Source organism: Stegostoma tigrinum, chromosome 32, assembly GCF_030684315.1.
Source record: "Stegostoma tigrinum isolate sSteTig4 chromosome 32, sSteTig4.hap1, whole genome shotgun sequence".
In the NCBI taxonomy this organism is placed as follows: Eukaryota; Metazoa; Chordata; class Chondrichthyes; order Orectolobiformes; family Stegostomatidae; genus Stegostoma; species Stegostoma tigrinum.
In genome coordinates, this window is record NC_081385.1 from 8,491,340 (window position 1) to 8,508,014 (window position 16,675).

The 16,675-nt window shown below is 41.2% G+C and overlaps 1 protein-coding gene across 1 annotated transcript in view; it reads right to left on the reverse strand.

Annotated features, from left to right (window-relative positions):
- Positions 1 to 16,675, reverse strand: part of bace1 (beta-secretase 1) — a 134,783-nt gene that overhangs the window by 84,685 nt on the left and 33,423 nt on the right. The gene's annotated exons all lie outside the window — the stretch shown is intronic.

Below are 16,675 nucleotides of genomic sequence, written 5' to 3' on the forward strand. Positions count from 1 at the left end.
TGAGGGTTGGATTTAAAAATAGGTCCTATTGATGAAATGTTAATCAGGTTTCAATAGCCTTTTAGCTCAAATGTGACCCTCGGCAAGTGTCAAACTGTGTTTTGTTTCAAATCTTCAAATTATAGCAAACTGCTCCTTTGGAGCTCTGAATACGCTACATTTCTTTGCATGCAAACTTTTCCAAGCGTTATCAGAAGCAAAATGTCAAGACATTAACAAATTTGATTATTCAGACTCCTGGTGTGTTTAAATAACAACTGAGAGAGCTCCTGATGCTGAAAATCAGGAACAAAAACAGAAGTTGCTGGAAAAGCTCAGCAGATCTGGCAGCATTTACGGAGAAACGGTGACCCTGTCTGAGGAAATGTCACCAGACCCAAAATATTAACTCTGGTGTTTCTTCACAGATGCTGCCAGACTTGCTGAGCTTTTCCAGCAACTTCTGTTTTTGTTCCTCTTGTATTTATGCTGGCACATTCCCTGTAGGCTGGAGTCAACGCTTAATTCAGTCAACAATTGGTTTTGGAAATAGCATTGTCACTGTCCTTCTAGTTTTCTTCTCTTCCTCCTTCTTCGAAGAGACAGCTCATATTGATGTAAACATTCTGGCTAGTGGAAGCTCTCCAAAAGCTTATACAATATTCGGGAAGATGATGGCATAGTGGTGTCGAGCTGTACAGGACAATACTCTGGAGACATGGGCTCATATCAGTTCATAGGAGCAGCAGTAGGCCGTTCAACCTAACTGCTCTGCTAATTTGTGGCTTAACTCAATTTGCCTGCCTTGGGTCCAAATCCATTCATAATCTTGCTCAATAAAAACGTCTATCTCAGATTTAAACTTAACAATTGAAAGAGCATCACCCGCCAGCTGAGGAAGTGAGTTCTTTGTATATGAAAGTGCTTTCTAACATCTGTCCTGAATGGCCTGTCTGTAATTCTTAGACTATGCTCCCGGTTCTAGAATCTTCAGTCAGTGGAAGTAATTTATTATAATCTAACCTGTCTTTCCATGTTAATTACCTGAAAACATTGATTAGATCACCACTTAACATTCTAAATTCTAGAGAATAAAGGCCTAATTTGTCTAATCTCTCCTCATAACTTAACCCTTACCATCTTGTAAACCTGTGATGAACTTCCTCAAGGGCTAAAACACCCTTTGTCAGGGGTGGTGCACAGACCTGCTCGCAGTACTCTAAATGGGGCCCAACTAGGATTTTGTATAACTGCAGCAAAATGTCTGCATCCTCATACTCCGATCCTTTATATATGAAGACTAGCATTCCATCAGCTTTCTGGACTACTCTCTGTAGGTTTTTAGTGGCATTTCAAGCAGCAATGCACCTGAACCCCCAAATCTTGTTGGAATCCACTGGATTCAACTTTGTGCCTTCCAAAAGATACCCTGATCTATGCTTTCTCAGTCTGAAATGGATAACCGCATACTTGCTTATTTTAAAATCCATCTGCTGTAGTTTTGCCCGTTCATCCAACCTATCAATATCCGAAATAAAAGCCGAAAAAACTGCAGATGCTGTAAATCAGGAACAAAGACAGAAGTTGCTGGAAAAGCTCAGTAAGTTTGGCAGCATCTGTGAAGAAAAATCAGAGCAAACGTTTTGGGTCTGCTGTCGTCAACACTGTCCATAATACTGCCCAATTTTGAGTTGTCAACAGATTTGGATATGTGACCTATTATGCCTTGAATGAATACTGCAAATAATTGAGGCCCCAAAACAGATCTCTGCGGGGTACTGCTCGTCAGGTCCTACAAATTTGAGTACTTACTCATTATTTCAAATCTCTGGTGCCTGCCACATAACCAATTTCCTATCCATGTCAGTATTTTGCCCTCAATTCCATGGGCTTCCATCTTAACTAACAATCTCTTGTGTGGGACTTCCTCAAAAATCTTCTAGAAGTCCACATGAAAAAGATCCATTGACTCACCTCTGTCCACCTTTGTCACCTCTTCAAAAAACTCTTTCAAGGCTTGTCAGGCATGACCAACCCGTTATGAATCCATGCTGACTCTCCCTAAATAATTGATAGCTGGTAGAAATTAAACTTTACTAATAAAATCTGAAATATAAAGCCAGTCTCAGCGACTGTGATGATGTTGATTGCTGTTGAAAACTATCTGGTTCACAAATGGTCTATAGGGAAGGAAATTTGCTGTTCTTACCAGAACCAGCCTATGTAATTCCTGACATAACTCAATTGGGTTGACTCTTAATTGCCCTCTAAAGTAGCCTCACAAGTCACTCGATTCAAGGGCAATTAGGGAGGGCAATAATTGTTGCCAGTGACTAATGTTGCACAAAAAGAATATTTACAAACTTTCCCATCTAGGTCTTGCCCCTGGGACACTGGGTGGTGGGCAGCTTCACACCCAAATTACCTTTTCTCCTCATCAAGCTTCTGTTATAGGGCCATAGAGATGTACAGCACAGAAACAGGCCCTTTGGTCCAACTTGTCCATGCTGGCCACATATCCTAATCTAGTCTCATTTGCCTGCATTCGGACAGTATCCCTCTAAGCCCTTCCTATTCATGTACCCATCCAGATGCCTCTTAAATATCGAAATTGTACCATCCTCCATCACTTCCTCTGGCAGCTCATTTCATACACGCACCACCCTCTATGTGAAAAATCTGCCTTTCAAGTCACTTTTAAATCTTCCCCCTCTCACTTTAAACCTACACCCTCTAGGCTTGGGCTCCCATACCTTGGGAAAAACACCTTGACTGTTCATTCTATCCATGCCCCTCATGGTTTTATAAACCTCTATAAGGTCACCCCTCAGCCTCTGATGCTTCAGGGAAAACAGCCCCAGCCTCTTCAGACTCTCCCCAGAGCCCAAACTTTCCAACACCAGCACTGTCCTTGTAAAGATTTTCTGAACTCTTTCATATTTAACAATGTCTTTCCTATAGCTGATCCTCCCTAGTCCAAAGGTACTGAGGTCAAATTAATGTGCCCAAGCCTTGCCAATGCCAACTCACACAGCAAAGGCAAAGTTTGGGTCTTCTGGATACATATGGCTCAATGATACAGCAATTAACCACAAAACCATTCGAAGCTGAGCTTCACTTTTCACTTTTAGAATCACAGAATGATTACAGTGCAGAAGGAGACTATTCAGACCATTGCACCTGCACAGCTCCATTATCTAGTGCCAATCTCCTGCCTTATCTCCATGTCCCTGAACACAGTAAGTCCGGCAGCATATATGAAGAAAAATCAGAGCAAATGTTTTGGGTCTGTTGACCCTTCCTCAGAACTGATGGTATCTTGGAAAATGTCAGTTTATATGCAGAAGATAAGGTGGAGGGAGGGGGTAAGGAGGGGATAGAAAGATAGGTGGGGATAGAAAGATCTAACATCCTTTTGAACGCCTCAACTGAACCCTGCCTCCACCACATTTGCAGGCAGCACATGTCAGACCCCGCCAAAGTGCTGTGTGAGAATGATTTTCTCATATCACCCTCTAGTTTAGAAGCACAGAATTTTGCAACATGGAGTCTCTTGACCCCTCGTGAGTGTGTCAGGTCTCTGAAAAAGGTTAGTCCCACCTTCCTGCCTTTTAACAATTCAAACGTCAACTGTCAGCAGGCTTGCCAATCTCTTGATGAATTAATAATGAGCAGATCAAACTCTGCTTGTTGGCCTCGCCAAATTAATGCGAGATATTTCTTCCATAAAGTCAACAGACATGTCAAAACTACCCGGGCTCATTCACAATGAGTTCATGCAAACAGCTTCACTGTTTGTTGGCACTGTGCTATTCTCGGTACACATCGGCAACCTGCTGCCTTGTTGACTTCCACACATGGTGAATGCTATCCCCTGGCAATCTCTTTGGAACATCTGCCTTGCTCACATTGCTGTAGCCCTGTCTACAGGGACAGGCGCGTACGACAGGTGAGGTGGAAATCAGAAATAAGAACACAAAGGGATGGATAAACCCAGCAGGTCTGGTAGCAGCTGTGAGGTGAGAAGCAGAATTAATGCCTCATGTCCAACATGAAGTGAAGTGGAAAACGTTCTACCAGAGGGATGAAGCATGAGCCTTTGTTCCTCTCTCACATAGGGTAGTAGTTGCTGCCAACAGAAAACGTGAATGGTTGCCATTTAGCTCATTGTGGTTTGAAACAGGCCTGGCCTGAATTTTTCTTCCCCTCTATACAATCAAGCAGGGCCTCCAGCCAAAAGCATATTGTTACAGTGTTGTTCCTGATGCTCTGAACCTGATCCCATAATGTGAATGGGATGAATCCAAAGCATCAATAGTCTGACTGTGTCACAGCTCTGCAGTTTAAGTAAGGCGTCAGTTAAGGCTGGGCATTCCTGGTGTCAGCTCATCTCCATGGCGGCATTCTCATCTCTGAGTCAGAGGGTTGTAAGCATTCCAAGGACTTTAGCACTTGATCTGAGCTGACATTTCAGCGCAGTGCTGAGGAAACACTGCATTTTCAGAGGCGTCATCATTTGCCTGAAATGTGAAATGGAGACTCTCAATCAGTTCAATGTAAAGGATCACGTCAATCATTGAAAAGTTACAGCACAGAAGGAGGCCACTTGGCCCATCATTTCCATGCTAGCTTTCTGCAAGAGTAACTTTCATCCCCAATTTGTCACTGAATCTGCCTCCAGTATGCTCTCAGGCCATATATCCCAGATCCTAACCACTCACTGCATTAAAAAGCTGCTCATTATGTTGCTGTTGGTCCTTTCATAAGTTGTCTTAAATCGATGTCCAATAGTACTCAAACTTTCTGCCAACAGCTCTGGCTTGTCTCTATCTGTCCTATTTGGACCCCTCCTGATTTTGAACCTCTATTAAACTCCCCACACTTTTCTTTTCTCAGAGCCGAGCATCTCAAGCTTTTTTATTCTTTCTGGAAAACTGAAACCCTTTAACCTTAAATCATGTTTTGAATATTTCCTGTACTCTAAAACCAGAGTTAAACTCTATATTCCACCTGAGTTCAAATCAGCGATCCTTGCTTTTGAGCTCTGGGGCTCTATAAGTACAGTCCAATGTCCTGAATTACTTTTTAACTGCTTTGCCAACCTGACCTGAAACCTGGAACATTCCATGCATGTAGACAAGCATCTCTCTTCTCCCACATCTGCTGAAAAATTTCATCTAAATTAAATTTGCCACCTTTCCGTCTATTTCAGCAGCTTATCTATGTCCTCTTGAAGTCTATCCCTGACTTCCTCGGTTCTCAATACAGGACCTTCATCATTAATAGAGATGGCATAAAGGAAGAGTTCTTAAATCAACCCTTGGTGAACCCCACTCTCTACTGCCCTTCAGTCTGAAAAAAAAACTAAGCAACTTATTGCTTCCAACCAGTCAGCCAACTTGGAATTCATGCTGCCACCAACACTTTTATGCCATAGCCTTCAACTTGTTGGTAAATCTGTTGTTGTACTGTAGCAATTGCCTTCAGATGTCCGTGTACACAACATCAACTGCATTGCCCTCATCTAACCTACCTATAAATGCATTAAAATCTCAATAAAGTTAATTAAATGAAATTAGTCTTTACCAAACAAGGAAAAATATGGAAATCTCTTGGTTCATATTTAATTTTCAATTTAAACTGGTCATTTACCATTGCTACTTGTGACAGCTTGCTGTGCCAAAATTGGCTGCTGTGCATCCTAAAGCAATGACTAGACTTCAATATCATTCACTAGCTTTGAAATGTTATAAGGACATGTAAAGCTGTGACAGAAATGCATGTTATGATTTGGACAAGTTGTTCCTAAAGCCTTGGACTGCCCTGATTACTAGTATTTGTACACAAGTAGAGGGCACAGACAAAAAAAAGACTGAATGGATCACACAATTCTGGCAGTCTCCATTCTGGCTTGGTTGCAGCCTGATGGTCAGATCTGATTTCAAGCAAAAGCAAACTGCCCCTTCTTTTAATCTCAATAAGCCTCCAGACACAGAGGTCAATTTGTTTAGTGAATTTCCTTGACTTTGGCAGTCAAGAAAACGATGGGGACATGTATAGTGCTCTAAGTCTGCCCCTTGCCTGTGAAGAATTAGAAAACAGCATTATCTTAATTAGACTGCAGTGACTGATGTGTCTTAGTGAAGATTTATTTGGAGCACAGAGCTCCTGAGACTTTCAGCACATCAGCAGATTGGCATTCACAAGACGCAGATCATACTGAATAATAGTGATCTACGCTGGGGAGCTGGCACCCATGACAACCAGGAACAGCTTTGTTTGCTGCAGTTTTTTAAATATATTTTTACATTCTTGTCACTTAACCCCTTAATAGGCTATGTTTCCATTTCAAGCTTGTGAGCTTTCAAAGCACAAAATATAGTTCAAGACCTAACCAGAAATTCCTGAGTCAAGTGGAGCACGTCCTCAAGGGAATTTCCCCACAAAATTCCCTGTTGAAGCTGAGACCTTAAATAAGGGCAATTATGACAGCTTGAAAACAGAGCTGGCTAAAGTGAACAAATTAAATTATGTTAAAGGATAGGTCAACAGAGATGCAATAGCAGACATCTAAGGGGATGTTTCATAATTGACAAGCTTGATACATTCTAACAAGAAAGAGAAGTTCTAATCCCAACCCTAACCCATGTGTGGCTAACTAAAAATAAGAGATAGCATCAAATTTAATTTAAAAAATTGTGCCAAGATGGGTGTCAAACCAGAAGACTGAACAGAACATTAAAAAAAGAAACTCATGACTAAACGATTAATGAGGAGGGGAAAATTCCAGTACAAGAGAAAGCTAGCTAGAAATCTAAAACAAGTAGTAAGAGTTTATGTAGATATTTAAGAAAGGAAAGAGTTAACAAGATGAGTTTTGGTCCTAAAGGGAGCGAACTTGGGTATTGATAATGGAAAATAAGGAAATGGCAGATTAATTGAACAGGTACTTGCAATTTTTTTCACTGGAGAAGATACAGTAATATCTCAGGGATAGTTGTAAATCTCAAATAGAAGGGAGAAAATTGCAATCACCAGGAAATTGGTGCTGAGCAAATTGTTAGAACCTCAGCTGAGAAATCTCCAGTTCCTGATGGGCTTCACTCCAGGGTCTTAAAAGAATTTGCTCATGAGGTAGTCCATGCAGTGAATTTTCCATAATTCCTTAGATTTGCAGAAAGCTTTGGAGTTTGGGAAACAGTGAATTGAATACTTTTACTCAAAACGAAAGGAAACAGAAAGCAGGAAACTTCAGGCTAGTTAGCATAATGTCTGTCATGTTACTCCAGACATTCAGGTGCAGTGAACATGGTTTTGAGTGGGGGAAATTATAGATGATACATGGGAACACCCCTACCTGCAAGTTTCCCTCCAAACTACTCACCACCCTAATTTGGAAATACTTTGCCATTCCTCCAATGTCGCTGGGTCAAAATCCTGGAAATCCCTCCATAATGACACTGTGGATCCACCTACGGCACATGGACAGCAACAGTTCAAGAAGGGAGTTCACCACCATCTTCTCAGGGGCAACTAGGGACAGCCAATATATAATGGCCGGTCAACTTGACGTCCCACAAATGAATAAAGGAAAATAATTTATTGATATTCTTTGCAGATGTAATAAATGCTGTGGATGATGGGGAATGGGTGGATGCATTGTATTCAGATTTCCCGAGATATTTGATAATGTGCCATAGCAAAAGTTATTGTTGATAAAAAAAGCTCATGGTATAGGTCTTAAAATGTTAACACAGATAGAAGACTGGCTAGTTAACATGCACCAGAGTGTATGTATCGATGGGTCATTTTCTGGTTGGCAAGACGTAAAGAGTGTTATGCCACAGGGATTACTGCTGGATCTCAGTGTTTTACAACTTAAATCAATGTGTTGAAGGGACTGAAAGTATGGTTGCTAACTATGGAACAGCAGAAAGGTAGATAGGAAAGTAAATTGTAAAAGTGGACATAAGAAGGCTTAAATGGGTACAGTTAGGAGAAGTGACTGTGAAAAGATGTAGCCAATAGAATGCCTTATAGGAAAATGTGAAACTGTTTATTTCGGCAGGCAGGAAGAAATAAAAAGTGCACTATTTACTTGGTGAGAGATTACCAAGCTCTGACATGCGGAGGGATCTGGGTGTTTGAATGCGTGTATTGCAATAACTTGATATATAGACACAGCAAATAATTAGGAAAACTATTAGAATGTTGTTGTTTATTTCAAGTGGAATTGAATACAAAAGTGTAGAGGTTATATTTCAACTAAGACCACAAATGGGGTACTGTGTAAAGAATAAATCTCCTTATTTCAGGAAGGGTGAAAATCTGTTGCAAGCAGTTTTTGAAGGAAAAGGTCTTCACGGCTAATATCTAGAATGTCTATGCCTCTATCCACTGGAGTTTAGAAGAGTAAGAAATGACTTAAATGAAAGACACAAGATCCCGAGGGGTCTAATGAGGTTAAGCATGGAAAGGTTATTACCACTTGAGGGAGAATCTGAAAGTAGAACTATTTTAAAGTAAGGGATCACTCATTTGCGACAAGATAAGGATGATTAAATTTTTGCTGAAGGTTGTGAGCCATTAGAATTCTTTTCCTAAAAATACAGTCTTTGGTTATCTTTAACACAGAGGTACATAGAGATATATAGTATTTAAACATGCTCTCTGTCTAACATGTCAATGCAAACCGGATGTCCTAAATTAATCTAGTCTCATGTGACAGCATTCGGTCTATACACCTCTAAACCCTTCCTATTCGTAAACTCATGCAGACGCCTTTTAAATTTTGTAATTGTACCAGCCTCCACCATTTCTTCTGGCAACTCATTGCATACACACACCACCCTCTGCGTGAAAAAGTTGGCCCTTAAGTCTTTTGTAAACCTTTGCCCTGTCATCTTAAACTTTTGTCATCTAGTTTAGGACTCTCCTACCCCGGGGAACAGACCTTGGCTATTCATCCTATTCATACCCCTCCTGATTTCATAAACTTCTATCACCCCTCAGCCTCTGACGCTTTAGAGAAAATAGCCCCAGCCTACTCAGCTAGCTCAAACCCTCCAAGCCCCCCAACCCTGACAACATGCTGGTGAATTTGAGGGCAGGGTGGAAGGTGTTGGAAAAGTTGATTTTATTCCCCTGCGCCCACATTTAAACAAATTCCATGCACACCATGATGTTGAGCTCTTTTTTCTGCCGCTTCTGCCTCCATGCCTATTTGTTGAGGTGCTCAACTGGTTCGTCAACTTCACCAGTACCTTCCATGCCACCATCAAATTCACCTGGACTAGTTCTGGCACCTCTCTCCCCTTCCTGGGCCACTCCGTCTCCATCTCCAGAAATTGACTCACCAGCCTGGGGTTCTGGGTTAGTAGTCCAGTAACAATCACTAAACCAGCATCACCTGCCCTCTAACAGCCACATCTGATTGAGCTGAGGACAATAATCATTTATTCCTGTCATTATTCTCTTAAATCTTTTTCAAACCGTTGTACCATCACGTTTTTCTTCTAGTGCAGTGCCAAAAATTAAACACAAGAATTCAAGTTGAGCCAGAACCCTTTATAAATGTGCACCTGAACTTCCTTAGCTTTGAACTCAATGGCTCTAGTTACACCGTCTCCTTCACTCTTTAGGATGTGTATACTGTATTGCTGCTCCTCATTCTTCCTGCCAAAAGGTATCACTTCACATTTCCCTGTGGAAGATTTTATGTGCCACATCTGCCAATTCCACCGTCCTATCAGTCCTCTTGAAGCCTATCACTATTCACTCCATTCTCAATACTTTTGGGTCCGGCAGAATCCACCAATTCTGAAAAGGTGAGCTGCAGGCCCATAAGTAGGTTGTGAAAATATATGAAGAAAGGTAATGGCTCTAATACTGATTCCACACCATATTTTCCTCCAGCATGACAAGCAATCACTCACTGCTACCCTCTGCTCCCTGTCAATATTGTATCCATGCTTTCTCTGAACCTTTTATTCCATTGAAATGTTTTTTTTTGACAAGGTCTGTTCTTCATCAAGTACTGTTTGAAAGTCCACATAGATGGCATTTTCCTCATCAACACTCTCTGTTGCCTGGTTTACAGACCTCTGTTGCAGACTTTATTCCATTCGAGACTCTTTTAAAAGAGGATATCTCCCCTTTGAGTAACAGTGTCATCATCATAGTTACATGCCATGTAAGCTATTTTATCTTGTGTGGACACAGTTGTGACTCTGTGACATAAATTACAAATAAGTTTATACTTTTCTGTACGTTTATTTCAAGAGCCATCATACAGCGGGTCTGCTTTTAGGAATAAAAAGTAATGAATAAAATTAATACAAACGTAATTTTGTTTTGCTCCATTCATTACAGTCCATTTTTTTAGAATAGAATTTGCTTAACAATGAGTACCTGCTTGAATGGTTTACTGATCCTAACTGTCAGGAAATGATTTATCATTCATAAGCATTTAATCATAAACACAGCAATGATTTAGTATCAACTGAGCCTGTTAATTGACTCAATGTTCAGTAACTCCTCATGGCCATTTATATCATCAGGACTCACTGTTTAAATCATTATTAGTCCCTGCGCAAGGACACGATTAGAATACCCTACAAAGAGTTCCGCACCATTTACTGAGATAGTAGGAACGGCTGATGCTGGAGAATCTGCGACAACACGGTGTGAAGCTGGATGAACACAGCAGGCCAAGCAGCATCAGAGGAGCAGGAAAGCTCGATGTTTCAGGTCGGGACCCTTCTTCGGAAAAATATTTTGATGCTGATGCTGCTTGGCCTGCTGTGTTCATCCAGCTTCACACCCTTTACTGGCAGGTTTTGGCTGTATGTTTATGTTAAGGAAGGATATTAAATGCCGTGAACTTTCAGTAAAGGTCTGTTTCAAATTGTAAGAATAAAATATTGCCCTTTTGATTGCAAGCTCCTGGATTTTGCAAACTTAGATGTAGTTTTACTTGGCACCGGAACCTTTGTCAAGTGGAAAATCCTCTTGTTTGAGACATGGTTTCATGTAAGATTGTCTACAAGATGAAGGTACATCTAATTTTCAAGGAACATCCTGATGCCAATTATTGGCAAGCCAATACTTTGTTATTTTAATTTCCTAAATCCACCTCAATCCAATCAATGCCTAAACAACATAGGAACGGTAATGGGACATTCAGCCCATTGAGCTTGGTCTGTCATTTAATACAAACATGGCTGATTGAACACTGATGCTTTTTATTACACCATCCCGATAACCCTGTACACTGCTGGTAATCAGAAATCTGGCACTCCTTTCCTTACATGCACTCAAGGATGAGTTTCCACAGCCCTCTGCGGCAGAGAACACCAATGATTCACAAGCCTCTGAGAAAACACATTTCTCTTTGTCTTGGTACTAAATAGCAGCTCCCTTATTTTTAAATTGTGCCCCTTAACTCCACAGACAGGGCAAACATCTTAGATGCATCCAGCCTGCCTATCTCTTTCAGTATTTTGTAGGTTTCAATGAGATCATCTCTGATGTCTTATTCTCAATATAAGTATATAGCCAAACACTAAACACCGCGACAGCTCTTAAATTTATTAGAACCAAGTGTTTTCCTTTCAAACCCTTCAGTACCAAATGTTCAAATGAATACTCACTTTCATTGATCCCTCTGGCTAAGGAAGCTGAAACTGTTGAAAGGTCATCTCAACCTGAAACATTAACTCCCTCTTTCAGATTTTTAGCCTCAGCAGGTTTTGGCTCTCTCTCTCTCTCTCTCTCTCTCTCTCTCTCCTGCACTTTTTCCTCTTCCTTTTCCATTTATCTCCGGGGAGTCTGCTGGGCTGTCCTGACTAACATTTATCACTCAAGCAACAGTACAACCAAACAGATTATTGAACGAGATAGACAGGGTGGTGAAGATGTCGGTTAGTATGCTTGCCTGCATTGGTCAGTGCATTGAGTTTTGGAGTTGGGATGCCATGTTGCAGCTGTATAGGACATTGGTGAGGCCACTTTTAGAATACAGCATTTACTTCTGGTCTCTCTGCTATAGAAAAGATGTTGTTACGTGTTAAAGGGTGCAGAAAATATTTAGCATGTTGCCTGGATTGGAAAAATTGAGTTATGGGGAGAGGGTGAATAGGCTGGGGCCATTATATCTCTAGTGTCGGAGGCTGAGGGGTGACCTTATAGAGGTTTATAAAATCATGAGGGGCATGGATAAGATGAACAGCCAAGGTCTTTTCCCCAATTTCAACATTTAAAAGGCATCTGGATGGGTACATGGATAGGAATCACTTGCAGTGATATCAGCCAAACTCTGGCAAATGGGACTAGATCAGCTTAGGATATCAGGTCAGTGTGGATGAATTGGACTGATGGTTCTGTTTCCATGTTGTATAACTCGAGGACTCTATAATCCTAGTTATCTCTGATGTTTGTGAGGCCTTGCTATGCACAATTCCCAGTTGGAACTACACTTCAGAAATAATTAGTTGACTCAAACGTGCTTTGGATGTCAAGAAGCTCTCGTTCATGCAAGCCCTTCCTGCTCATCCTTGAATTTTCCAGTTAGAAAATTACATGAACCTGCCAAATCATTATATAGGATCTCCACCTTGAACAAAAACAGAAGTTGCTGTTCTTCCTCTCACCCATCCCTTCCTCCCACCTCAAGCCACACCTCTATTTCCTACCTACCACCTCAACCCGCCTCCTTGACCTGTCCATCTTTCCTGGACTGACCTATCCCCTCCCTACCTCCTCACCTATACTCTCCTCTCTACCTATCTTCTTTTCTCTCCATCTTCGGTCCGCCTCCCCCTCTCTCCCTATTTATTCCAGCTCCCTCTCCCCCTCCCCCTCTCTGATGAAGGGTCCAGGCCCGAAACGTCAGCTTTTGTGCTCCTGAGATGCTGCTTGGCCTGCTGTGTTCATCTAGCTCCACACTTTGTCATCTTGGAATCTCCAGCATCTGCAGTTCCCATTATCACATCCCAGAAATCAGTCCTGCAAATATTTGTTGCACTCCCTCCATAGCCAGTTTACTTTCCTGCGATAAGGAGAAAAGAACTTTCTACAATATTTCAGGTGTGGTCTCACCAACACCCTGCACAACAGCTGCAGGACATCCCTGTTCCTGTACTGCAACATTCTTGCTTATGAAGACTACCATACCATTTATCTCCCTTGCTGCCTGCTCCACCTGCATGCATACCTTCAGCAACTGGTGCACAATGACAGCCAGGTCTTTTGCACCTTCCCATTTACTGATCCTTCGCCATTGAGATAATAATCTGCCTTGCTGTTTTTGCTGCCAAAATGATAACCTCACATTTATCCACATTACACTTCATCTGCCATGCATTTGCCTACTCACTCAATGTGTCCAAATCATACTAAAGCATCTCAGCATTCTCCTCACAGTTCACCCTCTCACCCCAGCTTTGTGTTGTCTATAGACTTGGAGATGTTCTGCATTAAGAAGTGGTTAAGATATATTCATCTTAAACCCAATATTTGCATATTCCTCTCCTACTCAATCAAAGTAAATATTGCTCTTTAATGTCTTTGCACTGAGTCGCGCTCCAAGCACAAAAAATCCATTTACTCTCAATATTCAGATTAGACTGTGTATCATTTATGGTAATGAGGTGTATCAACAGAAATATTTCTACAACAAAAAATAAGCTCAAGAGCATTGTTTTGATATACTGTAGTCAGGCAGCAGGGAGATAAATGGATCTAGTAAAAGGACTTTTACTTGCAAGTCTTACATCTTAATCAGATGAAAGTACAGCAGTCAGCTTCAGGGTTCTGACAAAGGCCTTACATCAACAATATAAACAGAAAGTGCGAGAAATACTCTGCAGATCTGCAGCTTCTATGCACAGAGAAACAGAGCTTACATTATGAGCTGAACATTACTTTGAAGAACAGTCATATTCGATGTGAAATGATAACTCTGTTTCTCTCTCCACAGATGCTGTCAGATTCCCTAAATGTTACCTACGCTCAGATTTACAGCATTTGTGATATTGTGCTTTTACTCTTGTGCTTATATCAATAGATCCAACATTTTTTTTTATAATTCTCTGTTCCGACTTTGCAGGTAAGTATAGCACCCTGCATCTGGCAATCCCAATGTGACATCATTACAGTCAAATGGTTTCACCATGCTCAAACTGTGCAAAGGGTTCGGACAAGGCTAGCATTCATTCAGATCCTTAGATTTGCACAACCTGTTAAATGAATCACAACTGATTGGTGCCTCAATTCCATTTACCTGCCTTACCTCCATATCTCTCGATACCCATAACCAAGAAAAATCTATCTATCTCATTTCTCATTGGTTCAGTTTACCAAGCAGGCCTTATATCCCAGAAGAGGTCCACAGCTCTGCAACTCTGAACAAAAAACTACTCACAGATTCTCCTGCTGATCAGTGTCACTCTAATTTTAAAGACAGTGTTCCCTTGTTTGTGATATTCCTCCCTCCAACAACCCCCAAGAAGTTTCCTTCTTGTGTTTTCATTTCCAATATCCAGCACCTGAGGCTAGTTTGTCCTTTGTAATTCAGTACCTAAGCAAGTCATAGATACATAGAAATTAGGAGAAGGAGAAGGCCATTCAGCCCTTTGAGACTGCTCTGCCATTCAATATGATCATGGCTGATCCTCTATCTCAAAGCCATATTCTCACTTTCTTTCCATACCCCTTGATACCTTTATTATCTAAAGCTTTATCAATCTCTTTCTTGAACCTACTCAGTGGCTCAGCCTCCACAGCCTTCTGAGGTAGCGAATTCCACAAGTTCATTTTTTGTGAGTGACGAAATATTTCTCATTCTAAATGGTCTTCCCTGTATTCTGAGGCTGTGTCCCCTAGTTGTAGAACTCATCAACCATGGAAACAACCTCCTTGCGTCTACTCTGTCCAGTCCTGTGCGAATTTTATATGTTTCAATTAGATCCTCTCTCATTCTTTTCAACCGTAGTGAATACAGATCCAGTCAAATCAATCTCTCCTCAAATGAAGTGCTGCCATTCTTGGTATTAGCCTAATGAACCTTTGTTGCACTCCTTCTAAGGCAAGAACTCCTTCACTAAGGTAAGCAAACCAAAACTTCACACAATATGCCAGGTGCAGTCACACCAACATCCTATATATCTGTAGGAAGACATCCCAACGTCTCAACAAATATCCTCTTGCAACATTATTTTCTAATCAACCAGTTCAGAGATGCTCTTACACACCTGTAGACCAAATGGGACTTTGATCCAGGTCTCCTGAACCGGAGGTAGGGACACTACCATTGCACCACAAGAGCCCCATTGGCCAAGATAACATCCGTTTTACTAATGCTTGCCTCAGCTGCCTGTCTACTCTTATTGACTGATTACAAAGATGCCCAGATCCCTTTGTACATTCATCTTTCCCAAGATAGCACTATTTAAATAATACCCTGCCTTTCTGCTTTTCACATCGCCAAGTAAATAACCTCAGATTTCTTCATGCTATACTACACCTGCCATGTGTAGGCCCACTCCCTAAACTTGTCTAGATCATCTTGAATCCTCCTTGTAACTCAAAATCCCACCTACTTTTGCGCTATCAGCAAACTTGGAAATATTACATTTAGTTTCTTCATCCAGGTAACATGCATATCGTGAATAGCTGAGGCCCAAGGACTGATTCCAGTGGCAGACCATGAGTCAGAGGTTTATCACCTGGTAAAAGATCCATTTATTCCCGCTCTGTCGACCAATTCTTAATCCATGCCATTACATAGTATTACTATTCCTTTGTGTCCTACATGTTTTCCACATGTCCTTAGGTCTGGAACCACCAGTAATTTCAAATGTTTGAACTCAAATTGGCTGAGTCCCAGGTGGAGGATTTGTTCCTATTTGATATGTTATTTACTTCCTTCTGATTGCATTTATATGAAAATACAAATTAAGAGCAGGAGCAGACCATTCAGCCCCTTGAACTTGTTCTGCCATTCAGTTAGATTATGGCTGATCTGATACTCCACATTCCTGTGAGCCCCTGATAATCTCTGGATGGTTAAGAATCCATTACAACTCCTTCAAAAATAATCAAGCACTTTGTTTTCACTGTTTTTTGGGGAAGAAAGTTCCAAAAGCTCATCGCCCTCAAAAAGGAAAAAAAGTTAGCTCACATATTTAAAGTAGCGGCAACTATCAGTGAGTGCACTGAATGTCAGCAAGATTCTATGATGTTTATTGAAAAGTACTCAGTAAGGTGGAGGAACCATGGCTTTATTAGACCTTTGGGCTATTCTCTCATTAGAGAGAGACAGCTATCGGTGGTGGTTTAACCTGAGGGTCATTACACGTTAGGAGGAGGGAGAGGTTGAAAAGGATGGTGGTAACCTCAGCTGCTGTGGGAAATGAATCTGTGCTGTTGACATCACCCTGCATTACAAAGCTGCTATCTAGCCAGCTGAGCTAACCAACCGCATTGATGAAAAGTACTGCAGCAGGCATGAATGAGGTGGAGAGATATGACTTCTGAGCTGAAACACTTCTACATTTAGTATCTCCCTTCCGATGGTTCAGTTCCCCAAATAAGGAAGAGGGCATTTCAGATCTGGAAGACTGAGGCTCATCTCCAACCTGTGTTTAAATTTGTAGATCTGAGCAAAAAGGTGCTTCAATTTCTACAATAGCATCAA